General features: G+C 36.2%; 1 protein-coding gene and 1 pseudogene across 5 annotated transcripts in view; both read left to right on the forward strand.

Moving 5' to 3' along the window:
* Positions 1-19096, forward strand: part of NIPBL (NIPBL cohesin loading factor) — a 194153-nt gene that overhangs the window by 5134 nt on the left and 169923 nt on the right. The window lies entirely within an intron of this gene.
* On the forward strand, positions 3374-4780 carry LOC141406982 (keratin, type I cytoskeletal 18 pseudogene; annotated as a pseudogene).

Genomic DNA, 19096 nt, shown 5'->3' on the forward strand with positions numbered 1-19096 from the left:
GCAGTCTAAAGCTTTTAGTTCGTTTAAGTATTTTATATTGAGTTGAAGTTGTCAAAGCATCTGTTGTTAGAAAGACAAAATTCAGCTTTAGAGTCATTTCATTCATAGAAATGTATATGACCAATTGTAGGATAGTAGCTGAATCTGTAAATTAGTATGACTGATCATTTTGTACAGTTTCAGTATTTTTATAGCCAGAGAATGTTGATCGTTACAGTCTTCAACTTGGGAGGTTGTGCACTTATTCCAGAACTGTTGCCATTACATACAACCTTATAGGAATTCCTTTAACGCATTTGAAATAGTCTTTTTCTCATCTTTATGACAAATCTTTATTTTCTGGAGTGAATTTGAGTTTTAGATACTGTACAGCATCACTTGAAACTTAGTTTAGGAAACTAAGATTTAGTAAGGGTTTTTTTTGTGTGTCTGGCTCTATGTTGAGCGCTTTATGTTTGTAATATGTAATATTATTGAATGTTTCCATGTGCCAGAAACTGTGCCAGGGAAAAAGTTTTTAGTTCCTCAAGGTATTGAAAAGTTGAATATGAAGTTGAAGTTAGTTGTATGAGAAAACTGAGATATGGAATGATTACGTGACTAGCCCAAGGTCACACAACTAGTAAGTTAAAGAAAGTGGAGAAAGGATTTCAGAGTTTATACTTTACCCGTAAGCCTTAACCACGATACTGTGTGTCATGATTTGAACCACCCAACTACTCAGTGAAGTGAGTGATACTGTTCTCTTTTTACAGAGGAAATTGAGGTTCATCATGTTTAAGAAACTTGTTCAGGGTAGCAAATCTAGCAAGTGTTAGAAGTAGGATTCCAGCTAAAATATATCTAATTCTAAAACCTCTATTCTTTACATTCTACCACCCTGGCTCTTCAAAATTTATAACACAATTTTTGGTGAAAGGGTAGTCTTGGTTATGAAGTTAGTGACACTGTTTTTCTTGTGGGGCTTACAAGAGTAATTCTAAAATGTTTTGGTCAGTTATAGCTGATTCATTATTTGATTATAGTCTTTTTTTTTTTAACCACCTTGTTACTTTATGTATAGTACACAAAATGTTTGTGTATTCAAATATGCATATAAATAGGATATTGATTTTTAAATACATGTACTGTGGAATATATTGAATGTAGGCATCTGTGGAATAGGTAGCTTTAGGAAATTTGGCAAAAGCTATTCTCAGACTATAAAAATACTGAAATTTTAAAAAATGATCAGTCATGCTAATTTATACATTAACTGTATTTTTATGATTTTATTGTGACTCTTGTTACTTTTAATAATAATGTTAAGCATTAAAAAGATTCCCAAGAATGCATTAAATTTTCAAAATAATTCATGCAGGTAAATTGCTTTGCCATCTTACATGTGTAACATATCTCTTAACGTGGATATACCAAATTCCTTTAGAGTTGTCTTTTGTACGTATTTGCTGTTTGGCAGAAAAGAAAAACTTCTTCAGAAATTAGCAATATTAATTTATTAAAATAATTATATATGTACTTTTATCCTGAGAAATTCAGAAGCTGTGACATAATTTTAAAATGCTGGATTTCCTTTTGTTAGAATTAACATATTTGGGTCACTTATGCAGATGAAATGCATGGTTATTTTTATATGAGCACTATTGAAAAATACTATTCTAGATACATTAAAACTAACAATGTCTAAAACACGAATAAATTATTAAATTCTGGATATAATTTACTTTTAAAATATTAGTCTTTATTATTGATATTTATGATACTTAATTTGGTATTTGTAAAGCACAAATGTCCTTTAATCCTGGCAAGGAAATACATTACAGAGTTTTCTGAACACTGCTACTTGTCAACCCTTTCAGTATTTTAAAACCTGCCTTTAGTTGTCTATTTGAATCAGATTGTGGGTTGCCAGTTTCCAGCTAAAGACATTGATCATCTGAGTGTATGCTCTATGTAATTTGGTGTTTTTTATGGTAATGACCAAGTTGAAATTTTACATGGTGTTAAGTTGGGCATAACATCATTTATTATTTATTTATTTTTTATTAATACTATTTTTTGAAATTGATGTACATGAAAAAAATGTCTTCCTAGGATTCTGCTTATACCTCAGAAAGCTCTAAGATTGAAAGTTGAAATGTCATGACCTGAAAACTACTGATTCTTTCCCCTTTAAAAAAAGAATTCGGAAACTAATATTTATTCCATAAGCTTACCTTCAAGTTATCCTGAAAGACACACGTGACATACGCTTTTATTTAACTCTACTAATCTTTTTACTATTTTCTCTTTCCCTTTTCCTATGTATCTCTTCCTTTAACTATCAGTGTCCATTTCATCTCCCCCAAAGCAAATTTTTACATACTGTGGCTAATATAGGTATTTGTTGTTAGTGTGGATGGTCTTGTAATGTGTTACTTTCTCTGATGAAACCCAGAGCAGTTTCAGAGGCCTCAAATTCTGAGATCTGCATAAGTTCAAAATAGATTACTGGTGGAAAAGCATTGACATTAGCCATGAAAATATCTATTTGTGTATTTTCCCCACTTTTCTTCTATAGACATACATTACTTTTCAGAATTTCAGCTCAAGGACCAGAAATTTTTTCTAAGGAGAAAAAGCACTGCCTTTGCAAAAGTTTCCCTGATCATTCCATTTCATAGCATTTGTACAGTTTTTTACTTGTATCTCTTGATAAAATAATTTGTTCCTATATTTGTCAGCCATACTAAACCGTCAGCTCTGTGAAAGCAAAGAGATTTTGTATTATCTTCATCTGTATGTCTATAACATCATCACAGTGGTGCTCCTGTTTTAGGTATTCAATATATATTTGTTGTTTAGTTAGAATTGAGTCATATGGTGTTTCTTAAAGGTATGTTTTTAAATCTAAGATTAGTGAATGGCAAGTATATTTCTCTTAATTTCAAAATATAATTTTCTTAGGTAGAGCTGTGTCCTTGAGAGCTTCTTGCTTTGGGGGTAGGAATATTTTATTTACATATATCCCTAACAATATGTACATAACTTTATAAACATGAAGAAAAATTTAAAGCAGCATTCCTTTTTAAGCTGTTAGGGAGGATCGTGAAGTACAGGAAGAGTTTTTTGTTCTGTTCTGTTCTGATTTTCTGAACTGATTTGTTCAGTTCAGTATCCAGTAAGATACTGGAGTATTGCAAGAGGTGAAGTATCTAAATACTTTCTTGTTTTAATCTTTGGATTTATTTTAGTTTTTATTTTCTTTGCCAATTTAAGTATTATATATAATCAGATAAGTTAACTAATGAGAAATACGTTACAGCACGTAAAAAATGCTATTCAGGGTCAGCAAAGCCTGAGTCCTGTCCTCTCGCTCTCCTCCCCGGACAGCATGAGCTTCACCACTCGCTCCACCTTCTCCATCAACTACTGGTTCCTGGGCTCCGTCCAGCCACCCAACTATGGCGCCTGACCGGTCAGCAGTGCAGCCAGCGTCTATGCAGGTGCCAGGGGCTCTGGTTCCCAGATCTCCGTGTCCTGCTCCACCAGCTTGCGCAGCAGCTTGGGGTCCAGGGGCCTGGCCAAGTGGATGGCCCGGAGTCTGGCAGGAATGGGAGGCATCCAGAACAAAGAGACCCTCCAAAGCCTGAATCTGGCCTCCTACCTGGACAGAGTGAGGAGCCTGGAGACCAAGAACCAGAGACTGGAGAGCAACATCTGGGAGCACCTGGATAAGAAGGGACCCCAGGTCAGAGACTGGGGCCCATTATTTCAAGACCATCGAGGATCTGAGGGCTCGGATCTTTACAAATACTGTGGACAATGCCTGCATTGTTCTGCAGATTGACAATGCCCATCTTGCTTTCGAGTCAAGTACGAGACAGAGCTGGCCATGTGCCAGTCTATAGAGAACGACATCCATGGGCTCTGCAAGGTCATTGGTGACACCAGTGTCACTTGGCCATAGCTGGAGACAGACATCGAGGCTCTCAGGGAGGAGCTGCTCTTCATGAAGGAGAACCACAAAGAGGAAGTAAAAGGCCTACAAGCCTAGCTTGCCAGCTCTAGATTGACCATGAAGGTAGATGCCCCCAAATCTCAGGACCTCGCCAAGATCATGGCAGACATCCAGGCCCAAAACGACGAGCTAGCTCAGAAGAACCAAGAGGAGCTAGATAAGTACTGGTCTCAGCAGATTGAGAAGAGCACCATAGTGGTCACCACTCAGCCCGTGGAGGTTGGAGCTGCTGAGATGACACTCACGGAGCTGAGACATATGGTCGTTATTGGAGATCCACCTGGATTCGATGAGAAATCTGAAGGCCAGCTTCTGGAGAACAGCCCGAGGGAGGTGGAGACCTGCTATGTCCTGCAGATAGAGCAGCTCAACAGAATCCTGCTGCACCTGGAGTCAGGGCTGGCACAGACCCAGGCAGAGGGGCAGCACCAGACGCAGGAGTACGAGGCCCTGCTGAACACTGAGGTCAAGCTGGAGGCTGAGAGTGCCACCTACCACTGCCTGCTTGAAGAAGGCAAGGACTTCAATCTTGGTGATGCCCTGGACAGCAGCAACTTGATGCAAACTATCCAAAAGACCACCACCCGCTGGATAGTGGACGGCAGAGTGGTGTCTGAGACCAGTGACACCAGAGTTCTGAGACATTAAGCCAGCAGAAGCAGGGTACCCTTTGGGGAGCAGGAGGCCAATAAAACGTTCAGAGGTCATTGGGGAGAAAAATGCTATTCAGTTAAAATACTGATCTGATGACTGAATTTTTTTTTTAATATGTCAGGTGTGTTGAGGTATAGTTTATACAGTAAAACTCAGTCTTTTAGGTGTACAGTTTGATGACTTTTGACAAACATACACCATCTTAATACCACCACCACAATCAAAGTATTTCCGTTACCCCAGAAGTTCCCATGTGTCCCTTTGTAATCAGTTTCCTGCCCCTACTGCAGCCCAAGGCAACTAGATCTGGTTTCTGTCTCTATAGTTTTTCCTTTTCTAGAACATAAAAATGGAATTATATATAGCCCTTTATGTCTTTTTTTTAATTTAGCAGAAATCTTCTGAGATTCATTCATGTTCTATGTATCAGGAGTTTGTCAATGACTGAAGTTTAAAATTGTTAACTTTGGTGATGCTCTTATGAAAGAGTATTATAAAAAAGTAGTACTTTGAACAGTTGTAGATATTTCTCTCAGATTTTGGCAGCTGCCTTATTGAACATTTTAGTTGCTCGTTTTTACCCCTCGCCTCCCAAATTTTACTTGCCTGTTTTTACCGCTCACCCCCAAATCTAGTCTAATTGACATCATTATATGGCATTTATTTATATTAGTAAATGCTGTTTAATGCTCTACCCGGCAGGTGAAACAGACCTACTCTCTTTTTCATCATAATTAAAATAGGTAGCATCTTGCATTTTGAACATATAGCACGTAGAAACTAGAATAAAAAATGAGAGATAGTGCAATAACACCAAAAACTTGAGCTTACATTTGCTTTAGGTTTAGTGTTTGTAAGTTTGTACTAAAGATAGAGCATAGATTATAGTGAATAACAGTCACAGCCTCTCTTCCAATGATTAAAGTTAGAAAAGCAGTGCTCTTTTATGAAACTTGGGGACAGATAATGAGAAAAGAATCATTTTCTGGACATTTTATTCGACCACCTTTCCCCCAACCCCTTCCTTTTTGAAACAGCTTCATCTCTGGGATATTCTCTTCTTCTTGTTTCCTTATGTCTTTGACCTCCCATTTGTTAAGTCTTTTGCTAGGTCTTGGTCCTCTATCTACCTCTTTAAGTATTTGTATTCTCCAGGAGGTGCTTCAAACTTATTTCTCTTCTCCCTTCCTGTTGATCTTATTTATTCACATGATTTGTTACATGCCACCTGTATAATGACGACTCACAAATCTATCTCAGAATGTATTTCTCTTCTGAGCCAGATTCAGCTGTCTACCAGGTACCTCCTGATGTCCCACAAATAACAGAAATTCCAAAGTATGTAAGTCTGAACTCATTCCTTAATTCTTCCTTACTCTGACCTGTCACCCAGAGAAAGAAAACTATTCTTAAAAAATACATGAAGTAGGTTAATGTTTTCACTATCAACTCATTTGCGTAAAGTAGAAATTCGGATAATCCTTGACACTTCTTTACCATACTTCCAGTTCAGTTGTTCACCCAGTTCTGACATTTGTAACACTTCCTGAATATCACTTGAATCTACCCTTCCCCCAATGTTTTGATTCTGTGAGTGGGCCTGAACATACAGTTTTGTCAGATTTAATAACTTCTAGTATTTTAAGAAAGATTTAGAGGTAATTGTGAAAGTAATATGTATTTACTATTGGATACTCTTTGCTTCTATGCTTGGGCTCTGGTATTTAAAATTAAGGTGTAATCTTTAGTAACAGTGACACTATATAGCCTAAATGTTACTGTGTTCTGTTATGTTTAAAATTTAGGGCTTTTGACTTACAGCCCAGTTTATCAGCTGGAAGACTTGAACTCGTTTTTTATCTTTCCATTCTTGCTTTTAGAATACTGCATTTCATGGAGGTGTATATTCATTTCAAGACTTTGTGTTTATGTGTTTTGGAGCATGGTAGAGGAGAAAATGGGAATGTATAAGGAAAGTTAAAGGAAAGGCTTTTGAATTGACTATCCTATACTGTGGAAACAAGTTTACTTAAATAACATTTTCACTTTTATTGCAAACAACAGAAAACTAAAGAAATGCTGTGGGATATGATAGCATTCAGGTGCTAGGCATGCACATATTTTTAATGACAGGAATTAGATATGTTGTAACAGTATTACTTGTTTCTGAGTTTGGAAATTAATGTTCATGGTTTTGTATAATCTTATGATATTTCTTCCTTAAAATAAGAAATTACCCCTCTAGCCCACAGTTTGAGCCAAAGGGTCTGCTTGAAATTATTAGTTTAAATAATCCTGAGCGCATCTTTTGTAAAGGACATTTAAAAATGTAATGCTGCTTTGAAAAACAAAGCAAGCATTTCTTCGTTATATCTAGAGTTTATAACTAAAGAAACTATGTGCTATATTTTGCTTTAGTGCTAAGTACCATATTTTGGAAAGAATAGAATCAATCTAAAGGCAGTTTACAAAGACTGAAGGGAGACCCAGTTTGGTAGTCATTGGATCCCTTTGGTGGCTTGCACATAGTAAGAACTCAACAAACAATTGTTGAATAAATGAATTTGAATATATTTCAATGTGGGGATATAGGACTAATTAGAGTGACAGAAGATGGGTGGGACTTGCTAAATACTGAGCAAGTTTTACAGAGGAAAGAAAACATGAAACCCAGAAATGGTGGACAACATTGACAGCAAAGAATTGGTGTAATTTAGTTAACTATTTTTATCTGGACAATAAGGTTTGTTTAATTGAATAAGAGAAAGATCTATATACAGAAGTGTTTTGAGTTCCTTCTACTTTTATTTCCACTCTGGCTCTATTTCTGGACCCCCATGTTCACTGCTAAAGAAGCAGTTGTAGGCTTGGGGCTAAAGTGATCTGCGTAATCCAGATACTCATATTAAGAACTGGGAGGTGTTGTTGGGAAAGAGGTTTTTCTTACAGTTCTTCAATCTTTCCAGTTACTCATGTTTCTTAGTATGTGTCAGGGTGCCACTGCACTGTCCTCAGTGTTCATATGCGGGTGTCTAAAAACTAGACCTTAAAATCGCATATAATTTGCAATAAGCTTATAACTGTCCCAGGATGAAGTTCAATATCTGAATCTCTAATAATTAGTTACCTAGCTGTTGAGCCACATTGCCATCTACTCTGATTATCATATGGTTCTTATGATTCTGATATTTTAAACTGGAAGATAAACACCACAGTTTTAGTGTGTCTCATAAAAATTTTATAATCCAGTAACAATCCATTCCTTTAGTTTTCTTGGAAACCAAAACTGCATATAGTTTTCTGATATGTTAAGTTTAAACTGTGGAATTTAGAACTTAAAAATTTTCAAGAGCTTCAAAGTTGAAGACTTTTTAATTTTTTTTCAATTGTAGAACCAATGTGAGAAAACAAACTACATGCTATTTGGGAAATGGGAAAAGTATCAAATTTTATGTTTTTCCTACTAAGTTTCCTATTAAGCTTTTACATAAAAATATTGTATAATGAATGTAATTATGGTTAAATACATACATTCATGCTATAAATTTATTCCTCTTTTAACATTGGATCATGAAGATTTTCCTGGTTTTCTATATAGTGTTTTGTAATTCTTTTTTTTTTTTTTGAGACGGAGTCTCGCTCTGTCGCCCAGGCTGGAGTGCAGTGGCTGGATCTCAGCTCACTGCAAGCTCCGCCTCCCGGGTTTACGCCATTCTCCTGCCTCAGCCTCCCGAGTAGCCGGGACTACAGGCACCCGCCACCTCGCCCGGCTAGTTTTTGTATTATTTTAGTAGAGTCGGGGTTTCACCGTGTTAGCCAGAATGGTCTCGATCTCCTGACCTCGTGATCCGCCCGTCTTGGCCTCCCAAAATGCTGGGATTACAGGCTTGAGCAACTGCGCCCGGCCGTGTTTGTAAATCTTTAAAATGTTGCCCAGTATTTTGTCAGTGGATGAACCATAATTTAGTCATTCTATTCTTGCATACTTTTTGCTTTTACTTTTTTTCTATATAAATAATGAGTCAGTGAACATCCTTATATGTACAGGATTTTCCGCCTGTAGGGGCTTTATTCGCTTAGAGTAGAATCTCTTAAGTGGAAGTAATGCTGTAAATGGAAGTTGGGCCAAAAGATTTGAACATTTTTATGGCCCTTAATATATATTTCCAAAACTGCTTTTATTCTGCTATAATCTTTATTTTCATTCACATCTTAATTCAGTAGATTCATTGTATTTTTCATATAGAATACACACTTCCTATGAATATAATTAAGTCATTTAAGTGCTCCCTTTTCCCACTATTGTGCTTATGGTCCCTTTACTATATTTTTTAACCTCTTGATGATAAACAATTGTGACTTTTCAAACTGTGTATATCATTTCGAGGTATTATGTAGTAAAATTAGCATGGGATCTAAACTGCTATTAGCCAAGTGATGTTTAGGCCAATTCTTAACCCAAGTCCATGTCTTCAACTGTGAACGAAGAGGTTCTCAGCTTTTGAGATTTCATGGACTAGTCAGAACAAAGCAAGAAAGTGCTTTCTGCAGAAATAAAGTGGTAAGGATATTGTAGATTGGCACGTAGTGAAAAGAAAAGTCAGTGTCTAGGTAAGACCCATTACTTAGTCTTAATGTTTGAAATATGAAATACCCAGTGTGATGTGAACATGGTCATGATCTCATACTCGTTCGCTTGTTCGTCAAACACTGAGTGATTCCTATGTCTTTTCTCTGAAACTATTAGGCATTGCAGATGGTGAAATAAAAGACTTCAGCCCACCCATTTTATATGGTTTATAGACAGGTAAACAGAGATTATGTTACAATATCTAAGTGCTATGATCAAGATAAGGTGCAGTTGGAGCACTGGTGGTAGGGGTGGTCACCTAATTTAGACTAGTGAGGCAGTAAGTCAGGAGCCCTCCTAGGTGTGATGGTTAGTAGAAGGCTGTTAGTCATACTGGAGAATCTGGGCCAACAATTTGATTTTTGGGAACTGATGATGGCTTAGATTATTAGAACATAGGCTGGAAAAGGGGCATGCCAAAAAGGTTTGAAACTACAGAGAGGGGCAGGCTACAGATTATGAAGGAATGGATATGCCTTACTAAGAATTCTGTGTTTTATTTTAAAGACAAGAAACCAGGAAGTTATTCAGTAATGGAGTACATTTTATGCATATGTAAAAAAATTTTTGGATAGTAGGCAGGAAAAGGGAGGCTCAGGAGGCCAGTAGGAGTTGAGGTCCTCAATTAAGGTAGGGAGAGTGTAGCAAAGGAAACCCATAACAAATACTAAGGAGTTAGTCTGGTTATAGTTTAGTGATTCTATGTAGGTAGATTGGGTAAGAGAGAATGAAAACAGTCAAAGATATATCCTTGATTCCCAAGTTTCATAATTATGGGCATATGAGAGTAGAATATAAGTTAATTCAATTTTGGCTGCCTGTGAGTAAAAATATAGTCTACCAAAGCCTGTATCACCTTTCACACTTTAGAAGGAATGGATATTGAAAAATTTAGTGGCTTGGTCAAATTGTACTAATGATTATTTGGAAATTACTTTTACAGCTGGCCTAGAAGATCTCTCCAGTGTTAAATCAGGGTTAAAAGTAGCATGGTAGATTATAATCTTACTTGATTAAAGTACTAGAACATAATACTATTTCTTTTTAAGGCTTTGTTTTCCAGTATATTGACTATATCATTGTGAGCTTAGAATAACATAATGAATGTTCTTTAATAACTATTTTCTATTGTGCAAAGCTCTCTTAGGGCCTTTCTGGTGTATTTGTTTATCCAGCCTCATCTGAAGACTGCCCCTTCAGTTAGTTTTATACTAAATCCATACATATACTGTAATGAAATCTTGTAGTGAGAACTATGTTACTTTGTTCATGAGGGGATTATCTTTACAAATATAATTAAAGGGCTGCTTTTAAAATAAATCTTAAAATGGCAGTAGCTTTTCAGAATTGTTATATGCAGGAACAGTTATAAAGCAGTAAAACTGATGTATCCAAAATAACTGACCAGGTGACATACTGCCAAAATGAAAATTAGTACTTTCCAAGGTTCTAAGTATACTTAAACAAATGTACTTCATTTTGTTTTTTGGCTTAAGAGGTAGCATATCAAAATCACCTAGGTATTTTTTTCAAACTGTAATCCTTTTTTGGAGACGAAAGATGTTTTTAAGTTTCTCTTTTAGCTGTGTTCCCTTAGACTTCTCAATCATTCAGTAAGAATTAATTGAATAACTGCAATGTACTCAGCAATGAATATTAGATATTCGATGTGGACTTTCTTTTGAGTCTCCCTCCCGAATTTTACATGGCTACCTAAAAGATCCCTCTCTTTTTTGTATTCTATAAAAACATCATCTGTGAGGCATAAAGGAGCAAGGAATCATGTGAACAGAGTTAGTGAATTAGATTTTTTTTTTAAAGATGATAGAATGGTGAGATGTGTTTAGTTCTGAAGAATGGAGGAGGAGTTGCTGGATACTAGAGAGGACATAGAATTGAGGAAAGAAGTTAGGGTAGGAGATAGTATAAATGAATTTGGTAGAAAAAATTCAGTACAACCTAGCAGCAGTACTTCAAGTAAAATTAGAAATTGTGAACCGACTGACCTATCTGTTCCAAAAGGTGCCTTATATTTTAAAAGTTTGCTCAAAAGTCATATTGAATCTTGTATATGTTAGAAATACACTACTTAAAAATATAAACCATGACTATGTTTATACTAAGTCCTCAGCAAATATTTCTTCTTTATTAGTTCATAGCTGCCTTTCTACTGATTTGATGGAAAATATATCCTTCTCAAATATATTTCCAAATGAAAATCTGCTAATTTGTGACATTTCTAATGGATTATTAGGAAGAAAGGTATTTGATAAGAAGCAAAGAAAAAGTAATCAAATTAGCTCAAGTTCATCTGATATTGAAGTATGATAAGTATTCCTTACTAATACAACTTAGCTATATACCCCAGATAAAGTGAAGTATCCCAAAAAATAACTGTACTTATATGAGAAGTTTGATTTAACTTTTGCCTAATATCTAAAGTTAATTATGTCTTCAACGGTATTGTACTATACTGTCTGTATGTACTTTCAAAAATACATGTATATAAAAATACATGTATACATACAATACATTCATATATATAAATATATCCTATGCACTTTGATAATTCTGTTTTGATGACTTGTTTTGTATTTTCCTACCTCGCACCTTTTAATGAAAACATTTACCTCCTTTTTTGTCCTTCTATCCAAATCATACTTTCTTTCTATCATGATCTTATGTTTTTCCCCCCACTGGGGGGAGGTGGCATGTCTCTATCCTGTGGATTATTTTCAAGCTTAAAATTCTTTCCACCTTTTCTCCTGCCCCAGTTCACGTGATCTTTTCCTCTTCTAGCGGTACACTGTGTGTAGGAGTTATAGGAATTATATGTTAACTTGTCACATTTTCTTACTGTATATCAAGCTAAAGTTTGTTTTATTTTCACCTTATTTGTCTTCTCAATCAGATTATAAACTCTTAGAGGACACAATCTGCCTGTGGTGCTTGGTGTCTTATCTGCAACAGGCTTGTAGCAAGTGTTTGCTGATAACTGGTGTAGCTCTTCTGGACTGGTTTGAAGAGGTTTGAAAAATACCTCACACTCTTACAAACTAAAATTCACCCTTTTAAAGTGTAAAACTGAGAGATTTTTAGTATATTCACAAAGTTATACATTCATCATTACTTTCTAGTTTCAGAGCATTTTCATCACCCCCCCAAAAAACATTTCCATTAGTGGTCACACCCTGTTGCCTCCAGTCAGTCCTTGGCAAACATTAATTTACCTTCTGTTGCTATGGATTTCTGTATTCGTATAAGTGGAATCAAATAATGTGCCCTTTTGTGTCTGGCTTCTTTTACTTGCTCATCTATGTTGCAGCATGTATCAGTACTTCATTTCTTTTTAGGACTGAATATACTCCATTGTATGGATATACCACATTTTACTTTTGCTTTGACACTTGATGGACGCATGGATTGTTTTCAACTTTTGGCTATTATGAATAATGCTGTTATAAACATTCATTTGGAAGTTTCTGTAAGAATATGTTTTTACTTCTTCCAAGTAGGTACATAGGAGTAAAATTTTTAGGTCATATGGTAACTATGTTTAACTCTGAGGAGCTGTCAGACTGTTTTCCAAAGATGCGCATGATTTTACATTTGTAGTAGCAATGTATGAAGGTTAGACTGTCTTTACATCCTCACAACACTTGTTATTGTCTGTCTGATTGTATTGGTCCTAGAGGGTGTGAAGTGGTATCTCTGTGTGGCTTTGCTTTGCATTTTCCTAATGACTGATGATATTAAATACCCTTTTATGTGCTTATTGGTCATTTATGTATCTTCTTTGGAGCAACATTCATCCAAATCTTTTGCCCATTTTTAAACTGGGTTATCTGCCTTTTTATTGTTGAATTGTAAGTTGTTAGACATATTCTAGATACAAGTTCCTTATCAGATATGTGATTTGCAAATATTTGCTCCCATTCTGTGGATTGTCTTTTCACTTTCTTGATAGTGTCCTTTAAAGCACATACATTTTTAATTTTAAAGATCTCTGTTGTTTTCCTTTGGTTTTTTATGCTTTGGGTGTCATAAGAAACCATCGCCTAATCCAAGGACAGGAAAAATTACACCTATGTTTACTTTTAGCACTTACATTTAATACTCTGATCCATTTTGTGTCAATTTTTTGCGTAAGGTATGAGGTAGGGATCCAGCTTCATTATTATGCATGTGTCTATCCAATTGTCCATTACTGTTTGTTGAAAAGACTATCCTTTCCCATTGAATGGTCTTGGCATCCCTTTCAAAAATCAGTTGAATGCAAATTTAAGAGTTTATTTTTGGCTCTCAATTTTATTCCATCAGTCCATATGTCTATCCTTATGCCAGTACTACACTGTCTTGATTACTGTGGCTTTGTAGTAAGGTTTGAAAGTGGGATGTGTGAGTTCTCCAACTTTGTTCTTTTTCAAGATTGTTTTGACTATTCTGGATCTCTCATTTTCATATGAAGTTTAGGATGTTTGTCATTTTCTGCAAAATAAGCAGCTGCAATTTTGATAGGGGTTGTATTAAATCTATAGATGAGTTTGGGTAGTATTGCCTTTACAATAATATTAAGTCTTAACAATCCAAGGGCATGGGAAAACATTCCATGTTTTTAATGCCCTAATGTCCTTTAGTGTTTTGTTTGTTTGTTTTGAGACAACTCACTCTATTGCCCAAGCTGGAGAGCAGTGGCATGATCTTGGCTCACTGTAACCTCCGCCTCCCTGGTTCAAGCGATTATTGTTCTTCAGCCTTTGAGTAGCTGGGATTACAGTCCTGTGCCACCATGCCTGGCTAGTTTTGGTATTTTTAGTAGAGGCAGGGTTTCACCATTTTGGCCAGGCTGGTCTCGAACTCCTGGCCTCAAGTGATCCGCTTGCCTTAGCCTCCCAAAGTGCTGGGATTACAGGCTTGACCCACCACGCCTGGCCAGTGTTTTATAGATTTAAATGTAAAAATATTGCATTTCTTTTGTTAAATTTGTTCGTATGCATTGTATTCTTTTTTTTTTTTTTTTTTTTTTTTTTTGAGACGGAGTCATGCTCTGTCGCCCAGGCTGGAGTGCAGTGGCCGGATCTCAGCTCACTGCAAGCTCCGCCTCCCGGGTTCACGCCATTCTCCTGTCTCAGCCTCCCAAGTAGCTGGGACTACAGGCGCCCGCCACTTCGCCCGGCTAGTTTTTTTTATTTTTTAGTAGAGACGGGGTTTCACCGTGTTAGCCAGGATGGTCTCGATCTCCTGACCTTGTGATCCGCCCGTCTCGGCCTCCCAAAGTGCTGGGATTACAGGCTTGAGCCACCGCGCCCGGCCGTATTCTTTTTAATACTTTTGTAAATGGAATTGCCTTTTTTTTTTTTCTCTTTTCCTTTTTTTTTTGAGACAGAGTCTTGCACTGTCGCCTGGACTGGAGTGCAATGGCACGATCTTGGCTCACTGCAACCTCCGCCTCCCAGGTTCCAGTGATTCTCCTGCCTTAGCCTCCCGAGTAGCTGGAATTACAGGCATACACCAGCACACCTGGCTAATTTTTTTTTTTTTAAGTAGAGATGGGGTTTCACTATGTTGGCCAGACTGGTGTTGAACTCCTGACTTCGTGATCCACCTGCCTCGGCCTCCCAAAATGCTGGGATCACAAGCGTGAGCCACTGCGCCTGGCCTGGAATTGCTCTCTTAATTTTACTTTCCAGGTTGTTCACTGCTAGGGTATGGAAGTGCAGTTGATTTTTACACATTAATCTTGTATCCTGCAACCTTGCTGAACTTATTAATTCTAACTCATGCTCTTCTTTGACAGTTTATGTTCTTCAGTTTGGTTCATCGTGCCCTCCTCCAGTTTTCCAAATACATGTCAACAGTGTTATAGGAAAGAAATTTCTTATTTGCTCCTCCCTGCTTTTTTTGTGACTTAAACAAAGTTGTGCACATATAAAAAGTAAGATTAGACAACTCAGAAGAAAAACTATGTCCACTAAAAACTATGTCAACATTTTCATTTACTCCTCTGTCTGTAGCATAGGATTAAAAATTTGAGGACTGTGGTTCAGTAGTTAAAGCAATAAACTTTACCTATAGTGAGGCATCTTCAATATTTGTTGCAGAAATAAATAAATGCCTGCTAACAATGTGTATATAGGGATGCAAAATAAATTCTATTGGTCAGTAATTTCTGAAGCCTTTACTCCACTAGTCAGTAAGTGATTTTCAGTAGTGCATCTGGAAAGCTTGAGTCATACAGGGGGGGAAAAAAAAAAGCAGGGAGGGAAGAAACAAAATAAAGTAAGATTAATAATTTGAATTTTGTTATAGAGATAATATAATGATTTAAATAAACTTATTGATTAGGAACAAGAGAGGAAAAAATGGTAACAGATTACAGTATTATTCCTCAAGTTCCAGCTTCTGAGTTTTTTAATGTCAGAATCAAACCTAAAATGTCAAATATGCATATAAAAAGATGCCCAAACTTACTAGCAGTTAGAGAAATAAAGAGTAAAAATCTAACTAGCTTATGTATTTTGTTGATCAATAAGGATAAATAAATGAAGTGTTGAAAGTATGCTTGTTTAATAAGTTGTATCCTCTATTATCATTAATATTGTTCCTATCACTGACCTTTAGGTATTAAAATAGATATCGAGAAGGGTAGTGTAATCCTGCCTTAAAAAAAAAAATTCATCAAATGCCTTATGTCTTATCGTCATATTTAATACTCTTGAAGAAACCCATGAGATAGATATTTTTGAGACAATTGAGGCTTAGGAAGTTAAATAATTTGCCTGAGCTTACACAGCTTGAAACAAGAGGAAGAAGAAATCAAACCTATGTTTTTCTGAATCTTTTTTTTTTTTTTTTTTTTTTTTTTTTTTTTTTGAGATGAAGTTTCGCTCTTGTTGCCCAGGCTGGAGTGCAATGGCACGATCTCTGCTCACTGCAATCTCTGCCTCCCAGGTTCAAGTGATTCTCCTGCCTCAGCCTCCTGAATAGCTGGGATTACAGACATGCACCATCACGCCCAGCCAGTTTTGTATTTTTAGCAGAGATGGAGTTTCTCCATGTTGGTCAGGCTGGTCTCAAACTCTCGACCTCAGGTGATCCGCCCACCTCAGCCTCCCAAAGTGCTGGGTACAGGCGTGAGCCACCCCACCTGGCCTGTTTTTCTGATTCTAAAACTTAGTCTTAAACTTTTCTTTTTAATTTAGTCATGAACTTTTAATTGGTGTACTATATTGCTTATCCACTACATTTGAACTTATTCTAGGTGGATTATATAATAAATAATATTCCTTGGATTTTTAAATTGTATTAAATAAGATTTAAAGCAGAATTTTAAAACTGGATTTTGATTTTATTTCAGAAAACTCTCAAGTCTTTTCTTTGGGAAATCAAACAAAACATTTGCCCTTTGTTGTAATGCTGCTGTATTTCCCAATTGTGATTTCCAGAATGTCTTTGATTCTCACTTTGGGAAATGGGGTCTTGAAACTCACGAAATCTGATTTTGGGTTCAGAAGCAAGTAGATTCAGTGAAAGAGACAGTCATGGGAGAACCCCTTAAATAGTTTTAGGACAAAAAGTTACAGTTTAAAGAGACGGATGGGTCAATGTTGAAGAAAACTTAATAACTCTTAAGTTTTCTCTATGTTGAAGACTCGTGTTTTGCATTAAGTCTTGCCTGCATTAAAAAAAAAAATGTAATGTGATTGTCTTATGTACTTAAAAATTAATATGTATTGTATCTTTAATTGCATCTCTGTGGAATTTTTATATCATTTGCTGACTTTATTTTATACCTTTCTTTGAGAATCTCATATTCGGTGCAGACTGTTGTATTGAGTTTGGTTTGTTGACCTGGTGAGCAGTAGGATTTTGTAAAAGGAAATTCAGCTTAAAGCATTCAGAACTTTGGCTGTTATGCCCTTTCAAAAGTGAAGTTTTAAATAGGTTTAAAATAACTGACTGCCTCCAAAGGATTGCTTTCTAAATTTGGTGTTAGAGACATGCTTGCCTCTTTTGTATTTTAGCCCCAAAGTGAATTATTGAAGCTTTTCTGCTTGAGTTGGTGACTATTACTTCTTAAGTACATGTATATACACAGAGTTAAAAACCTGCTAGTACTCAAAAATCAGTCCTGTGTTGTATAGAGATTTGCCTGCTGATGGATCAGGTGTTGTTTTCAGTATACTGTTCTTGGACTTTATGATAGACTAGGGGTACTTAATGCCTGAGTCGATAATCAAATTATCACTTCTTACAGTTTGTTTATAGAATCTAGAAGGAGTTAAACAGTCTTTTCTGTTCCTTCCTTATGATTTAGAAAATAGAAAAAATCTTCACTAAAGCCTTTAATTGCCTTATTCTTAGTGATAATGATGATTATTATTATATTGATAGCAATGATGGCCAATATTTATCATGAGCTCACTATTTTGAATATTTGATTGGCATTATTTAATCTTCACTACAGTTCTTAAGGTATAATCAGACCTTCATATTTGGGAGTCACACATTTGCAGATTCAACCAAGCACAGATTGGAAATATTCAGGAAAAGAAACCAATATAAAAACAATACAAAAAATTTTAAAGTGCAGTATAAAAACTAGCATTTACATTGTATTTGGTATTATAAGTATTCTATTGATGATGTAAAGTATACAGGAAGATGTGCATTTTATACGCAAATGCTACACCATTTTAAATTAGAGACTTTAGCATCCATGAATTTCGTATCTGCAGCGATCCTGGAGCCAATCCCCCCACGTTACCAAGGGGGACTGTCTAGCTATAATATTATCTCCACTTTACAAATTAGGAAACTGATGCTTACAAAGAATGTGACTTGCTCAAGGGATGAGAGAAGGAAGTCCCACGAGCAATTCAAAGTCAGCATAATTAGAATGAATGTGTGCTCTCCTTAAGTTTAGTTAGACTCCTGACCTCCTTGAGGTCAGGGACTTAATATGTTTATTTCTTTAATTCTAATTCTAGTACCAAGCACAGCACCCAGCCAGCATATGCTCGGGTTTTTTGTTTTTTTGTTTTTTTTTTTTAATAAAGAAATGAAGTTGTGAGAGGCTGATTCATTAGCTTTAGCTGTAAGTCTTCTGGAGGGAATCCATACCAATTTCATTTACATTGCATGATTTTTTTTTCCTTTGCCTTGGAATACCACTTGGCAGGGAGCCTAGTAAGTTTCTGTTCATTCTTCAAGTTCCAGCGTAATTCCATCTTTTCTTTGATGCCTTCCTTGTCTCTTTTAGGCAGAATTTATTGTTCCCTTTTCTACCTCCACTCCTTTTTTCCCCAGCCTTTATTTTAGATTCCAGGGGGTACATGTGCAGGTTTGTTATATGGGTAAATTGCGAGTCACAGGGGGTTTGTTGTAAAGATTATTTTGTGACCCAGGTAATAAGCATAGTACCTGACAGGTGGTTTTTGATCTGCACCCTTCTCCCACACTCAAATAGGCTTTGGTGTCTCTTGTTTCCTTCTTTGTGTCCATCTGTACTCTATGTTTAGCTCCCACTTACAAGAGATAACATGCAGTATTTCATTTTTTTGTTCCTGTATTTGCTTAAGATAATGGCCTCCAGCTGCCTCCATGTTGCTGCAAAGGATGTGGTTTCATCCTTTTTTTATGGCTACATAGTATTCCATGGTGTATATGTACCATATTTTCTTTATCCAGTCTACTGTTGGTGGGCATCTAGGTTGATTCCATGTCTTTGCTATTGTGAATAGTGCTGTAGTGAACATACACATCCATGTGTCTTTATGGTACAATGATTTATATTCCTTTGGGTGTATATT

Source organism: Macaca fascicularis, chromosome 6, assembly GCF_037993035.2.
Source record: "Macaca fascicularis isolate 582-1 chromosome 6, T2T-MFA8v1.1".
NCBI classification, from domain to species: Eukaryota; Metazoa; Chordata; class Mammalia; order Primates; family Cercopithecidae; genus Macaca; species Macaca fascicularis.